Below are 14,529 nucleotides of genomic sequence, written 5' to 3'. Positions count from 1 at the left end.
TACAGGTTGGAACTGATGCCTCAAACCAGTGCCTGTGACGACTAACGTTGGAGCGGACGGGAGAACGATTAGATCAAAAAGACATCGCCCCCTTTGGACTGTCGCACACGCACTCAGCGGCAGCAGCGGAGCTGACAGTTGAACGGCAGCTAAATACGTTTTTTCACAGACGTTACAGGTTGGAACTGTGGCCTCAAACCAGTGCCTGTGACGACTAACGTTGGAGGGGACGGGATAACGTTTAGATCAACCGGAGGCTACGTGGACCATCACGCGAGATACACCTACCGAGGCTGGCCTACAAAAGGCCATCGCCCCCTTTGGACTGTCGCACATGAACTCAGCGGCAGCAGCGGAGCTGACAGTTGAACGGTGGCTAAATGCGTTTTTCACGGACGTTACAGGTTGGAACTGTGCCCTCAAACCAGTGCCTGTGACCACTAACGTTGGAGCGGACGGGATAACGATTAGATCAACCGGAGGCCACGTGGACCATCACGCGGGATACACCTACCGTGGCGGCCTACAAAAGGACATCGCCCCCTTTGGACTGTCGCACACGCACTCAGCGGCAGCAGTGGAGCAAACAGTTGAACGGTGGCTAAATGGGTTTTTCACGGACGTTACAGGTTGGAACTGTTGCCTCAAACCAGTGCCTGTGACGACTAACGTTGGAGCGGACGAGAGAACGATTAGATCAAAAAGACATCGCCCCCTTTGGACTGTCGCACACGCACTCAGCGGCAGCAGCGGAGCTGACAGTTGAACGGCAGCTAAATACGTTTTTCACAGACGTTACAGGTTGGAACTGTGGCCTCAAACCAGTGCCTGTGACGACTAACGTTGGAGGGGACGGGATAACGTTTAGATCAACTGGAGGCTACGCGGACCATCACGCGAGATACACCTACCGAGGCGGCCTACAAAAGGCCATCGCCCCCTTTGGACTGTCGCACACGAACTCTGCGGCAGCAGCGGAGCAAACAGTTGAACGGTGGCTAAATGCGTTTTTCACGGACGTTACAGGTTGGAACTGTGGCCTCAAACCTGCGCCTGTGACGACTAAGGTTGGAGCGGACGGGATAATGATTAGATCAAATGGACATCGCCCGCTTTGGACTGGCGCACACGCACTCAGCGGCAGCAGCGGAGCTGACAGTTCAACGGTGGCTAAATGCGTTTTTCACAGACGTTACAGGTTGGAACTGTGGCCTCAAACCAGTGCCTGTGAAGACTAACGTTGGAGGGGACGGGATAACGTTTAGATCCACTGGAGGCTACGCGGACGATCACGCGAGATACACCTACCGAGGCGGCCTACAAACGGCCATCGCCCCCTTTGGACTGTCGCACACGAACTCAGCGGCAGCAGCGGAGCAAACAGTTGAACGGTGGCTAAATGCGTTTTTCACGGACGTTACCAGTTGGAACTGTGGCCTCAGACCAGTGCCTGTGACGACTAACGTTGGAGCGGACGGGATAACGATTAGATCAACCGGAGGCCATGTGGACCATCACGCGGGATACACCTACCGTGGCGGCCTACAAAAGGATGTCGCCCCCTTTGGACTGTCGCACACGCACTCAGCGGCAGCAGCGGAGCTTACAGTTGAACGGCGGCTAAATGCGTTTTTCACGGACGTTACAGGTTGGAACTGTGGCCCCACACTAGTGCCTGTGGCGACTAGCGTTGGAGCGGACGGGATAACGATTAGATCAAAAGGACATCGCCCCCTATGGACTGTCGCACACGCACTCAGCGTCAGCAGCGGAGCTGACAGTTGAACGGCAGCTAAATACGTTTTTCACAGACGTTACAGGTTGGAATTGTGGCCTCAATCCAGTGCCTGTGACCACTAACGTTGGAGCGGACGGGATAGCGATTAGATCAACCGGAGGTCACGTGGACCATCACGCGGGATACACCTACTGTGGCGGCCCAGAAAAGGCCATCGCCCCCTTTGGACTGCCGCACACGCATTCAGCGTCAGCAGTGGAGCTGACTGTTGAAGGGCGGCTAAATACGTTTTTCATGGACGTTACAGGTTGGAACTGTGGCCTCAAACCAGTGCCTGTGACCACTAACGTTGGAGCGGACGGGATAACGATTAGATCAACCGGAGGCCACGTGGACCATCACGCGGGATACACCTACCATGGCGGCCTACAAAAGGACATCGCCCCCTTTGGACTGTCGCACACGCACGCAGTGGCAGCAGCGGAGCAAACAGTTGAACGGCAGCTAAATACGTTTTTCACAGACGTTACAGGTTGGAACTGTGGCCTCAAACCAGTGCCTGTGACGACTAACGTTGGAGCGGACGGGATAACGATTATATCAAAAGGACATCGCCCCCTATGGACTGTCGCACACGCACTCAGCGTCAGCAGCGGAGCTGACAGTTGAACGGCCGCTAAATACGTTTTTCACAGACGTTACAGGATGGAACTGTGGCCTCAAACCAGTGCCTGTGACGACTAACGTTGGAGCGGACGGGATAACGATTAGATCAACCGGAGGCCACATGGACCATCACGCGGGATACACCTACCGTGGCGGCCTACAAAAGGACATCGCCTCCTCATAGTTGTCGCACATGCACTCAGCAGCAGCAGTGGAGCTTACTGTTGAACGGCTGCTAAATACGTTTTTCACGGACGTTACAGGTTGGAACTGTGGCCTCAAACCAGTGCCTGTGACGACTAACGTTGGAGCGGACGGGATAACGATTAGATCAAAAGGACATCGCCCCCTTTGGACTTTCGCACACGCACTCAGCGGCAGCAGCAGAGCTTACAGTCGAACGGTAGCTAAATACGTTTTTCACAGACGTTACAGGTGGGAACTGTGGCCTCAAACCAGTGCCTCTGAAGAATAACGTTGGAGCGGACGGGATAACGATTAGATCAACCGGAGGCCACGTGGACCATCACACGGGATACACCTACCGTGGCGGCCTACAAAAGGACATCGCCCCCTTTGGACTGTCGCACACGCACTCAGCGGCAGCAGTGGAGCAAACAGTTGAACGGTGGCTAAATGCGTTTTTCACGGACGTTACAGGTTGGAACTGTGGCCTCAAACCAGCGCCTGTGACGACTAAGGTTGCAGCGGACGGGATAATGATTAGATCAAATGGACATCGCCCGCTTTGGACTGTCGCACACGCACTCAGCGGCAGCAGCGGAGCTGACAGTTCAACGGTGGCTAAATACGTTTTTCACGGACGTTACAGGTTGGAACTGTGGCCTCAAACCAGTGCCTCTGACGACTAACGTTGGAGCGGACAGGATAACGATTAGATCAACCGGAGGCCACGTGGACTATCACGCGGGATACACCTACCGTGGCGGCCTACAAAAACACATGTCCCCTTTGGACTGTCGCACACGTACTCAGCGGCAGCAGCGGCGCAAACAGTTGAACGGCGGCGCAATACGTTTTTCACGGACGTTACAGGTTGGAACTGTGGCCTCAAACTAGTGCCTGTGACAACTAACCTTGGAGCGGACGGGATAACGATTAGATCAACCGGAGGCCATGTGGACCATCACGCGAGATACACCTACTGAGGCGGCCTACAAAAGGCCATCGCCCCCTTTGGACTGCTGCACACGTATTCAGCGGCAGCAGTGGAGCTGACAGTTGAACGGCGGCTAAATACGTTTTTCACGGACGTTACAGGTTGGAACTGTGGCCTCAAACCAGTGCCTGTGACGACTAACGTTGGAGCGGACGGGATAACGATTAGATCAACCGGAGGCCACGTGGACCATCACGCGGGATACACCTACCATGGCGGCCTACAAAAAGACATCGCCCCTTTGGACTATCGCACACGCATTCAGCGGCAACAGCGGAGCAAACAGTTGAACGGCGGCTAAATACGTTTTTCACGGACGTTACAGGTTGGAACTGTGGCCTCAAACCAGTGCCTGTGACGACTAACGTTGGAGCGGACGGGATAACGATTAGATCAACCGGAGGTCACGTGGACCATCACGCGGGATACACCTACCGTGGCGGCCTACAAAAGGCCATCGCCCCCTTTTGACTGCCGCACACGCATTCAGCGGCAGCATTGGAGCTGACTGTTGAACGGCGGCTAAATACGTTTTTCACAGACGTTACAGGTTGGAACTGTGGCCTCAAACCAGCGCCTGTGACGACTAACGTTGGAGCGGACGGGATAACGATTAGATCAAAAGCACATCGCCCCCTTTGGACTGTCGCACACGCACTAGGCGGCAGCAGCGGAGCTGACAGTTGAACGGCAGCTAAATACGTTTTTCACAGACGTTACAGGTTGGAACTGTGGCCTCAAACCAGTGCCTGTGACGACTAACGTTGGAGCGGACGGGATAACGATTAGATCAAAAGGACATCGCCCCCTTTGGACTGTCGCACACGCACTCAGCGCCAGCAGCGGAGCTGACAGTTGAACGGCAGCTAAATATGTTTTTCATAGACGTTACAGGTTGGAATTGTGGCCTCAAACCAGTGCCTGTGACGACTAACTTTGGAGCGGACGGGATAACGATTAGATCCACCGGAGGCCACGTGGACCATCACGCGGGATACACCTACCGTGGCGGCCTACAAAAGGACATCGCCTCCTCTGAACTGTCGCACATGCACTCAGCGGCAGCAGTGGAGCTGACAGTGTAACGGCGGCTAAATACGTTTTTCACGGACCTTACAGGTTGGAACTGTGGCCTCAAACCAGTGCCATTGACGACTAACGTTGGAGCGGACGGGAGAACGATTAGATCAACCGGAGGCCACGTGGACTATCACGCGGGATACACCTACCGTGGCGGCCTACAAAAACACATGTCCTCTTTGGACTGTCGCACACGTACTCAGCGGCAGCAGAGGCGCAAACAGTTGAACGGCGGCTCAATACGTTTTTCACGGACGTTACAGGTTGGAACTGTGGCCTCAAATTAGTGCATGTGACGACTAACGTTGGAGCGGACGGGATAACGGTTAGATCAACCGGAGGCCACGTGGACCATCACGCGGGATACACCTACCGTGGCGGCCTACAAAAACACATGTCCCCTTTGGACTGTCGCACACGTACTCAGCGGCAGCAGAGGCGCAAACAGTTGAACGGCGGCTCAATACGTTTTTCACGGACGTTACAGGTTGGAACTGTGGCCTCAAACTAGTGCATGTGACGACTAACGTTGGAGCGGACGGGATAACGGTTAGATCAACCGGAGGCCACGTGGACCATCACGCGGGATACACCTACCGTGGCGGCCTACAAAAGGACATCGCCCCCTTTGGACTGTCGCACACGCACTCAGCGGCAGCAGCGGAGCAAACAGTTGAACGGCAGCTAAATACGTTTTTCACAGACGTTACAGGTTGGAACCGTGGCCTCAAACCAGTGCCTGTGACGACTAACGTTGGGGGGGACGGGAGAACGATTTGATCAAAAGGCCATCGCCCACTTTGGACTGCTGCACACGCATTCCGCGGCAGCAGTGGACCTGACAGTTGAACGGCTGCTAAATACGTTTTTCACGGCCGTTACAGGTTGGAACCGTGGCCTCAAACCAGTGCCTGTGACGACTAACGTTGGGGGGGACGGGAGAACGATTTGATCAAAAGGACATCGCCCCCTTTCGACTGTCGCACACGCACTCAGCGGCAGCAGCGGAGCTGACAGTTGAACGGCAGCTAAATACGTTTTTCACAGACGTTACAGGTTGGAACTGTGGCCTCAAACCAGTGCCTGTGACGACTAACGTTGGAGCGGACGGGATAACGATTAGATCAACCGGAGGCCACGTTGACCATCACGCGGGATATACCTACCGTGGCGGCCTACAAAAGGACATCGCCCCCTTTGGACTGTCGCACACGCACTCAGCGGCAGCAGCGGAGCAAACAGTTGAACGGCGGCTAAATACGTTTTTCACGGACGTTACAGGTTGGAACTGTGGCCTCAAACTAGTGCCTGTGACGACTAACGTTGCAGCGGACGGGATAACGATTAGATCAAAAGGACATCGCCCCCTTTGGACTTTCGCACACGCACTCAGCGGCATCAGCAGAGCTTAGAGTTGAACGGCAGCTAAATACGTTTTTCACAGACGTTACAGGTTGGAACTGTGGCCTCAAACCAGTGCCTGTGACGACTAACGTTGGAGCGGACGGGATAACGATTAGATCAAAAGGCCATCGCCCCCTTTTGACTGCCGCACACGCATTCAGCGGCAGCATTGGAGCTGACTGGTGAACGGCGGCTAAATACGTTTTTCACGGACGTTACAGGTTGGAACTGTGGCCTCAAACCAGTGCCTGTGACGACTAACGTTGGAGCGGACGGGATAACGATTAGATCAACCGGAGGTCACGTGGACCATCACGCGGGATACACCTACCGTGGCGGCCTACAAAAGGCCATCGCCCCCTTTTGACTGCCGCACACGCATTCAGCGGCAGCATTGGAGCTGACTGTTGAACGGCGGCTAAATACGTTTTTCACAGACGTTACAGGTTGGAACTGTAGCCTCAAACCAGTGCCTGTGACGACTAACGTTGGAGCGGACGGGATAACGATTAGATCAACTGGAGGCCACGTGGACCATCACGCGGGATACACCTACCATGGCGGCCTACAAAAAGACATCGCCCCTTTGGACTATCGCACACACATTCAGGGGCAACAGCGGAGCAAACAGTTGAACGGCGGCTAAATACGTTTTTCACGGACGTTACAGGTTGGAACTGTGGCCTCAAACGAGTGCCTGTGACGACTAACGTTGGAGCGGACGGGATAACGATTAGATCAACCGGAGGTCACGTGGACCATCACGCGGGATACACCTACCGTCGCGGCCTACAAAAGGACATCGCCCTCTTTGGACTGTCGCACACGCACTCAGCGGCAGCACTGGAGCTGACAGTTGATCGGCGGCTAAATACGTTTTTCACGGACGTTACAGGTTGGAACTGTGGCCTCAAACCAGTGCCTGTGACGACTAACGTTGGAGCGGACGGGATAACGTTTAGATCAACCGGACGCCACGTGGACCATCACGCGGGATACACCTACCGTGGCGGCCTACAAAATGACATCGCCCCCTTTGGACTGCTGCACACGCATTCAGCAGTAGCAGTGGAGCTGACAGTTGAACGGCGGCTAATTACGTTTTTCACGGACGTTACAGGTTGGAACTATGGCCTCAAACCAGTGCCTGTGACGACTAACTTTGGAGCGTACGGGATAACGATTAGATCAACTGGAGGCCACGTGGACTATCACGCGGGATACACCTACCGTGGCGGCCTACAAACCCAGGCAGCACACCAGCAATGGTCCAAGCATGGTCCAATTCTCGCAGAAATTGGTACCAGTCTTTAACCAATGCTGGCATATTGGCAAAGTGAAACCCAATCCAAGGCTGGCCCTGAGTTGAAACCAAGATAGGCCGAATATTATGCCAATACAGCAGCGATTGTTTTGCTAGCGTAGTACCTTCGATGAGCCATTTCGTTGCCATTATTAATGCCAGGTTTCGGCCACTCCCCCTTGATGCGGTTGCAGTCAATGCCAGTTTCAAAGCCTAGACATTGCTCGAACAACAGCTCGGGACCCCTTGCTTTGTAAATTGGTAGATTTCGTAAATTGGGGTGGCCGGCGTCTGTGAATGAAAAATATTTTAAGCCTTTTTTGACAGACGCAACGGGCTCACTGTTCACCAAGGCTGCATCATGTTCGGGATGCGAGTGATCGTGCCGGCAAAGTTGCGCAACTTGCTGCTGGACGAACTCCACGAAGGGCACTCAGGTATCGTGTGCAGTAAGCAACTGGCGCGCAGCTACGTGTGGTGGCCGTCCATCGATGCGGACCTCGAGCATCGTGTCAAGGCCTGCGTAAGTTGTCACGAACAACGTTGCGAGCCATGGAAAGCACCCCTGCATCCTTGGTCTTGCCCGACAGCACCGTGGCAGCGCGTACATATAGATTTGGCTGGCCCCTTTTTGCACGCAATGTTTCTTGTAGTCGTGGACGCGCACTCTAAGTGGCCGGAAGTGTCATGCGCTCGACTACGTCAGATGCCACAGTTGACAGATTTAGAGAGCTGTTTGCACGGTTTTGTTTCCCAGAAACCAGTGTCACTGATAACGGCCCGCAGTTCACTTCCGAAGACTTCAAGCTTTTTGTAAAGGAATTGGGCAGTTGTCACGTGCTTACGGCACCGTATCATTCCAGCTCAAACGGGCTTGCAGAGCGTTTTATTCAGGCACTGAAAAACGCTCTTCGTAAATCTAGCGAAGTGGACACATTACATCTGAGGCTTCACAAGTTTTTGCTTACCTATCGCAACTCGCCCCATGCGACAACAAATGAGTCACCAGCAAACTTGTTACTAGGACGACGGCTGCGAAATCGAGTCGATGCTGTCAAGCCAGCGGTGGGAGGAAGGGTTGCATATAATCAGTTCAAGCAATCCGTGGCTCGCCCATGTCGTGATCGTGGCATAGCAGTCGGTGACCAAGTGATGGCTCGCAATTATCGAGGCAGACTGGGTCCCTGGTGTTGTTGTGGGGCAGTGCGGCACTTTGTCTTTTACCGTTCGTGCTACCACACCCAGAGGCAGTTTCACCTGGCGTCGTCACAAGGACCAGCTGCTCGCCCGGACCACGGATCCTGACCGCGAGACATCTGACCAGGAGGGACACGAGTTCCTGGCGTTTACACCAAGCGTCGACCCAGTGACATCCTCCGCTCCTACCACCTGTGGTCCTGCCGCTTTGAAAGAGATCCAGACGGCGGGTGCAAGACGCTATCTGACTAGAGACCGTCGACCACCGGACAGATATCAAGCTGGAGTTTAGCTTGTTAAATTAGCCAATACAAAAAGGGAGGGATGTGGTGTCCGGCCTATCGCCGCAGACCTTAATGCGCAGGCGCGCAAAACGAATAAAAGGCGTGCGCCTCTACCTGCGCGTGGGCTTATCTCGACCAGCCACGCACTGATGAACACGTTGCAATAAACGTAGCTTCGCCCCTGGAAACTTGTCTGCTCCTTCGCATGAACCACGCAACACAACATCAGTGCCCCCTCTATCCAGCTGGCACGTGGTGAAGATAGTCTTAGTAATGTGTTTTTTTTTCACGTGACCATATACCAAGTACCAATGACTTGCTGTTAGAGAACACTTTTTTGTGACCGCCTTTCATTTTTCTGCGCATGCCCCCTCCTGTATATATACACATGATGCGGCAACGGCAATACAATATTGTTGGAAGTCAGCGCAGTGTTTGTCGTCTCTATCAGTCCTTGTCCTTTCGCGTTGTACGTCGTTTTTTAACATGAATTACCAAATAGCCCAACAACCACCCTTGTTTGTACGAACGGCGACACCAAGACATGCACTTCCCACCTGGTTCTTTGGCGCCTTTATGGTTTCCGTCGCGTCAGGTCGGCCTGTCAGAAAAACTGCTCTCTAGCTACACAGGCCCACACCGAGTGCTTCGTGCCGTGACTCCCGTCCCCTACGAGATTGCCCCTGCCACCCCATCTGCTTCCCAGTTAAGTGATATCGCGCACGTTACACGACTGAAGCAGTATCACCCTCCCAGTGATGGCATTCAGACGCTCCGGGACGTCGCTTCTGCCGCCGGGGGATTATGCTACACGCGTGTGGTATTTCATTGTTTGAACGAGGCGCGCGGGCGCCATCACTCGAGAAAAGAGGAGGAAGAATGAACTGGGCTCGCGCTGTGAATCTAACCGATCATCGCTGCAACCATTGTTGTAAATATAATCTGTAAATAGTTGCTCGTCTAATTGACTCGTCCTTCGCGTAACAATATTGTTAACAACACTGCAAGAGTGTATATTTGTAAATGAGGCTATTTGCTTGAAGTCACAGGCAATGAAAACTTGATGGCAACCAAAGGCTAGTGGGCACCTCGCATTGAGTGCTCACGAGAAGACTACAAGTGAACTCGTACATGGTATATGGGCTGGACAAATATTGAAATGACAGAGCGAAAAGTAATATTGATTTCTAAGAAAGGCTGAGGAACATTAAGAAAAAGTAAATGGGATGCGTGAGTGCTCATGTAATAGTACAGAAAAAAATATTATTGAATGTCACTGGAAGAAAAGAGCAAGGGAGCCTGCCAGCAACCATATGACCGGGGTAATAAGCAACATGGCGACAAAGAATGTTAAACGCAAAGTCATAGACGCTGAGACCATGTCCTGGGTGGCGACAATGGATAATAAACTCGCCATGGGTCATTACTTAAGATGTTTATTTCCTGATTTCGTTTTTACAATTTATAATAACTCGAAGCGAAGCACTGTACTTTTCGAAACAAGCTCAGGATGCCTCAAGATGGCTTAGAACGCGCAGTTAGAAACCGAAGTACACCAAGGAAGAAGCATGTGCTTGCTGCAGTAAAGTTGCGGAAACGATGGAACTTGTTTTACTAGAATGACTATATATCTACCCGGTTATGGGTTAAGGCTCCACTGGCCCTCGGTGTCAGGGATAGCAATGAAAAAGTAAACGTGTCCGCCACAGGAATTAGTAAACTGCGTTTCAATGCTTGGTCGCAGAGAAATGGCGGACCCCAAACAATTGCGGCGTACAAAAGCAAAGTTTCCGATAGTGATTCGGAAAGTTTGTTGCTGGAAAGAGCGAGAGTAAACTCTTATTCTGAGCAAGCGTAGTTTGCGTCCTAGGTGGGAAGCTTTTTTTGTTTTTGTTGTTTGTTTAAAAAATATTGGACATTAAACAAAATATAAACCCGGGTAGTAGCACAATCCACCGCCCCATTTAAAGGAAACGCTCAAAGCATTCACCCATCGATACCATGTGCTCGCAGGGGTTCGTTACAGCTCCTTACATGAAAGATGTCAGCTTATGTGTAAAGGGTCTTACGCCGGCATTGTTTGAAAAAGAGCATGTAAGTTGTAGGCCGTGAAAGGTAATGAAATGACTGCTTGAAAGACCCGGCTTCGAAGTACCTTGTGTTGTGGTTCTGTAATGGTTGTGCAAGTGTACCGTGTCTTCTTTATTTTTGTTCTGACCAGATATTTTGTAAATCTACACTGGGCCCTAAATAAAACACCGCATGATTAGATAGCACAAACTTTTCGGTAATAGCTGTCCCATTATAATCATCCTTAAAATTCACACGATGACGAAGCAGTAACAATACAAATCAATTCAATTTGTCATTTTGGATCGAACAGTCCTTGTGTACCACATCTAACAATATACTTTAAGGGTTTCGTAAAATAATGCTTGAAATCTCGCACATGCCTTCAAGTTGTCCACAATCACGTCATTTGGTTGGGTGTCCGGGTGGATGGAGACTAGAAGATCGACGTATCCTCCGTCGGTGTCGTCGATTTTAAGTCCATTCATGTCGCAGACGAGACAAAAGAAGGCCGACGCGAGAAACAGACGCCCGAACATGACAATGGCTGCCTCTGCAACGGAATCAACAAAAGACCAGTCAGGAACACAATTTAACCTTGTGTTTACCAACAACTTTCACCTTAATCCTTACGCCCAATATCCTGCATGCAAACCTCGCAGCTGCAGTTTTATCCGTAATGACTGTTGCGATAAAGTAATTCCGAACTTTCGGTGCATCTAGCGAAAAAATGCCCACAAAGGAATACTTTCTATGCCACAAACAGAATCCCACAATGTATAAGCTCTACCAAAGTGCACTGGTTGTAATTGTAGAAATTTTGCGAAAACGTAATGTTATCAAAATGCCATAAATACTGTTAGATGTACAAATGAGGATGCTCAAATTCCGGCACCAACTATGTATTTGGCGCATTTTTGTGCCCTCGACGAGCACCGTGAACGTCGGTGCATTGAATGAATCTGCTGTGTGCCAGCCCGTATTTTATACGCTCCTGTCCCCCAACTAGAACAGCTAGTACTTATATAAATACGCATTTGGTGCCGCAGCTTAACGTCGCCTCCCCTACTTCCTCCCGTCCCCCCACATCCTTTCGCGTGACGGAAAAAGTCGCGTTTGCTCTCTATATACGGAAAGGAGGAAAGAGACGCTTAATTCTGCAGCCCTTCAGGGAGCACGGCACAGAACGCGCGTTTGCTTTCCGACGTGCGTTCGCTCCCCGTGAAAGCGCGCGTCCCTCGCGCTACTTTGAGCGAGTAGTAAACGTCAGACTACAACAGTACCTGGAAGAGAGTGGGCAGGTGCCGGATACCATGTACGATTTCCGAGCTAAGCTCTCAACCCGACATCCTCCTCCAACTAAAGGAAGAGGTACTCACTAACATTCCGAATGCAGGCGAACACGTTATCCTAGCCATAGATATCAAAGGGGCTTTTGACAACGTGAGCCACCAAGGAATCTTGGAAGGACTAGCAAACACCAACTGCGGTGAGCGAACGTACAATTACGTACGAAGCTTCCTAAGCCAAAGGACAGCAGAGCTAAAGCTGGGAGAGATCGAAACTGCAACCTTCCACCCCCCGATCAAGGGGACTCCTCAGGGAGCGGTAATCTCACCCACTCTTTTCAATATCGCAATGATTGGCCTGGCCAGAAAACTCCAAGACATCCAGGGTATCAGACATGCTTTTTACGCGGATGACATCACGATATGGACAACCAAGGGCTCCTTGGCCGATAAGAATGAACAGCTCCAAACGGCAGCCACAACAATAGAGCAATATGCCCGCCAAATAGGACTCCAGTGCTCACCCGACAAATCAGAAATCATAAGAATATGGAAAGGGAAAGGAAACCGAGCGGTACCCACGGACCCAAACCTACGCATAGAAGTCAAAATAGATGGACGCAACATACCCGAGAAAACGACTGTACGGATTCTAGGGATGTGGCTCCAATCCAATCACAGATGTCAACATGCCCTCGCCCTCCTCAAAACAACGGCCCAACAAATCGCCCGAATGATAGCGCGAGTCACAAGCAGAAGAAGGGGCATGAAGGAGGGAGACACACTCCGCCTAGTAAGGAGCCTAGTAGTCAGCAGGGTAACATACAGTCTACCCTACTACAACCTAACTAAAGCGGAGAAGGAAAAAGCAGATGTAATCATAAAAATGGCGTACAAAACTGCCCTACGCCTACCAAAGAACACTCCAAATGAGAAACTTCTGGCCCTAGGACTTCATAACACCTTTGAAGAACTAGCCGAAGCTCAACTCATCTCGCAGAAAAACCGGCTCCTCCAAACACCCACAGGCAGGAGCGTGCTTGAGAGACTTGGTTACAATGCCCAACTCCAAGCCCACAAACAAACACAAGAAATACCGCGCACCATCAGAAGCTGGTACCAGGTAACCCCGCTTCCCAAAAACATGGACCCGAACCTCCACCCCGGCAGGAGGCAGGCAAGGGCCCAATACATCGAAAGAAAATTCGGCTTCATGAATGCAGCACGATTTACCGACGCCGCACTCTACACAGGCAACGCTAAGAAAGCAGTAGCAGTGGTGACTGACTGCAGAGGAACAATAACCTCCAGCGGGTCGATATCCCCCAGCTCCATCACGGAAGCGGAGGAAGTCGCCATCGCACTCGCTATCCAAGAGGGAAGGAAATCAATGAAATCGCTGACAATCCTAACAGATTCGCAAACAGCATGCAGGAATTTCCAAAGAGGAAGGGTTGGTACGAACGCACACCGAATTCTCACCAAACTCAAAGAAGAATGCCAAAAAGAATTTATCCAAACAATTACATGGGTACCGGGACACGAAGGGATCACAGGGAATCTACATGCGGATAGAGCAGCCCGAGGATACGCTAACTACCGGGCCCTCAACACATCCGCTGTAGAGGACCTAACGCCCATCGATCCCGATTACTCGACTATATTAAACTACTATAGAGGGAATCGTATGCTCTACCCACCGCCCCACAGAAAACTAAAGACTGAAGAGGCCACCGATCTGCGTAGGCTACAGACAGGCACCTTCGTCAGCTTACATAAACTACACAAGATACACCCCTCAGCCTTTAGAGACATGTGCCCATGGTGCGGGTCAACACCAACCCTGTACCACATAACATGGGAGTGTACATCACACAACATCGAACCTCACATACCAAATCCAAATAGAGATCAGTGGGAGGCACTGCTGGCCAGCTCAGACCTAGAGGACCAGATCCTCCTGGTCAGAAGAGCTAACAGGCTTGCGGAAGCCAGCGGAGCCCTGAAATAGGGGCCCCGACCATAGATAAGCCTCGCATGAGGCCAGCTGAATAATTTATTTTACAATAAAGTTTATTCACTCACTCACTCACTCCCTCGCGCTATTTCACTCGCACATACAGCGTCCAGAGCGCGGCGACGATTTCATCGCCGTTGACGTCATACGGAACCTCACGGCGACGACGACGCCGACGGCAGAAATCCGCTTTGGCGTGTCCATATAATTGCTATTGCAATAAAAAAATGTCACAGTTTCGCCCTAAGGGCGAAGCAATGAATGCGATAGCAACACAGCAATGTCATACGAAGTAAGGTGA

This window comes from Dermacentor silvarum, chromosome 10, assembly GCF_013339745.2.
Source record: "Dermacentor silvarum isolate Dsil-2018 chromosome 10, BIME_Dsil_1.4, whole genome shotgun sequence".
NCBI classification, from domain to species: Eukaryota; Metazoa; Arthropoda; class Arachnida; order Ixodida; family Ixodidae; genus Dermacentor; species Dermacentor silvarum.
The sequence above is the reverse complement of the archived record's forward strand: the minus strand, read 5'-3'. Positions refer to the sequence as shown.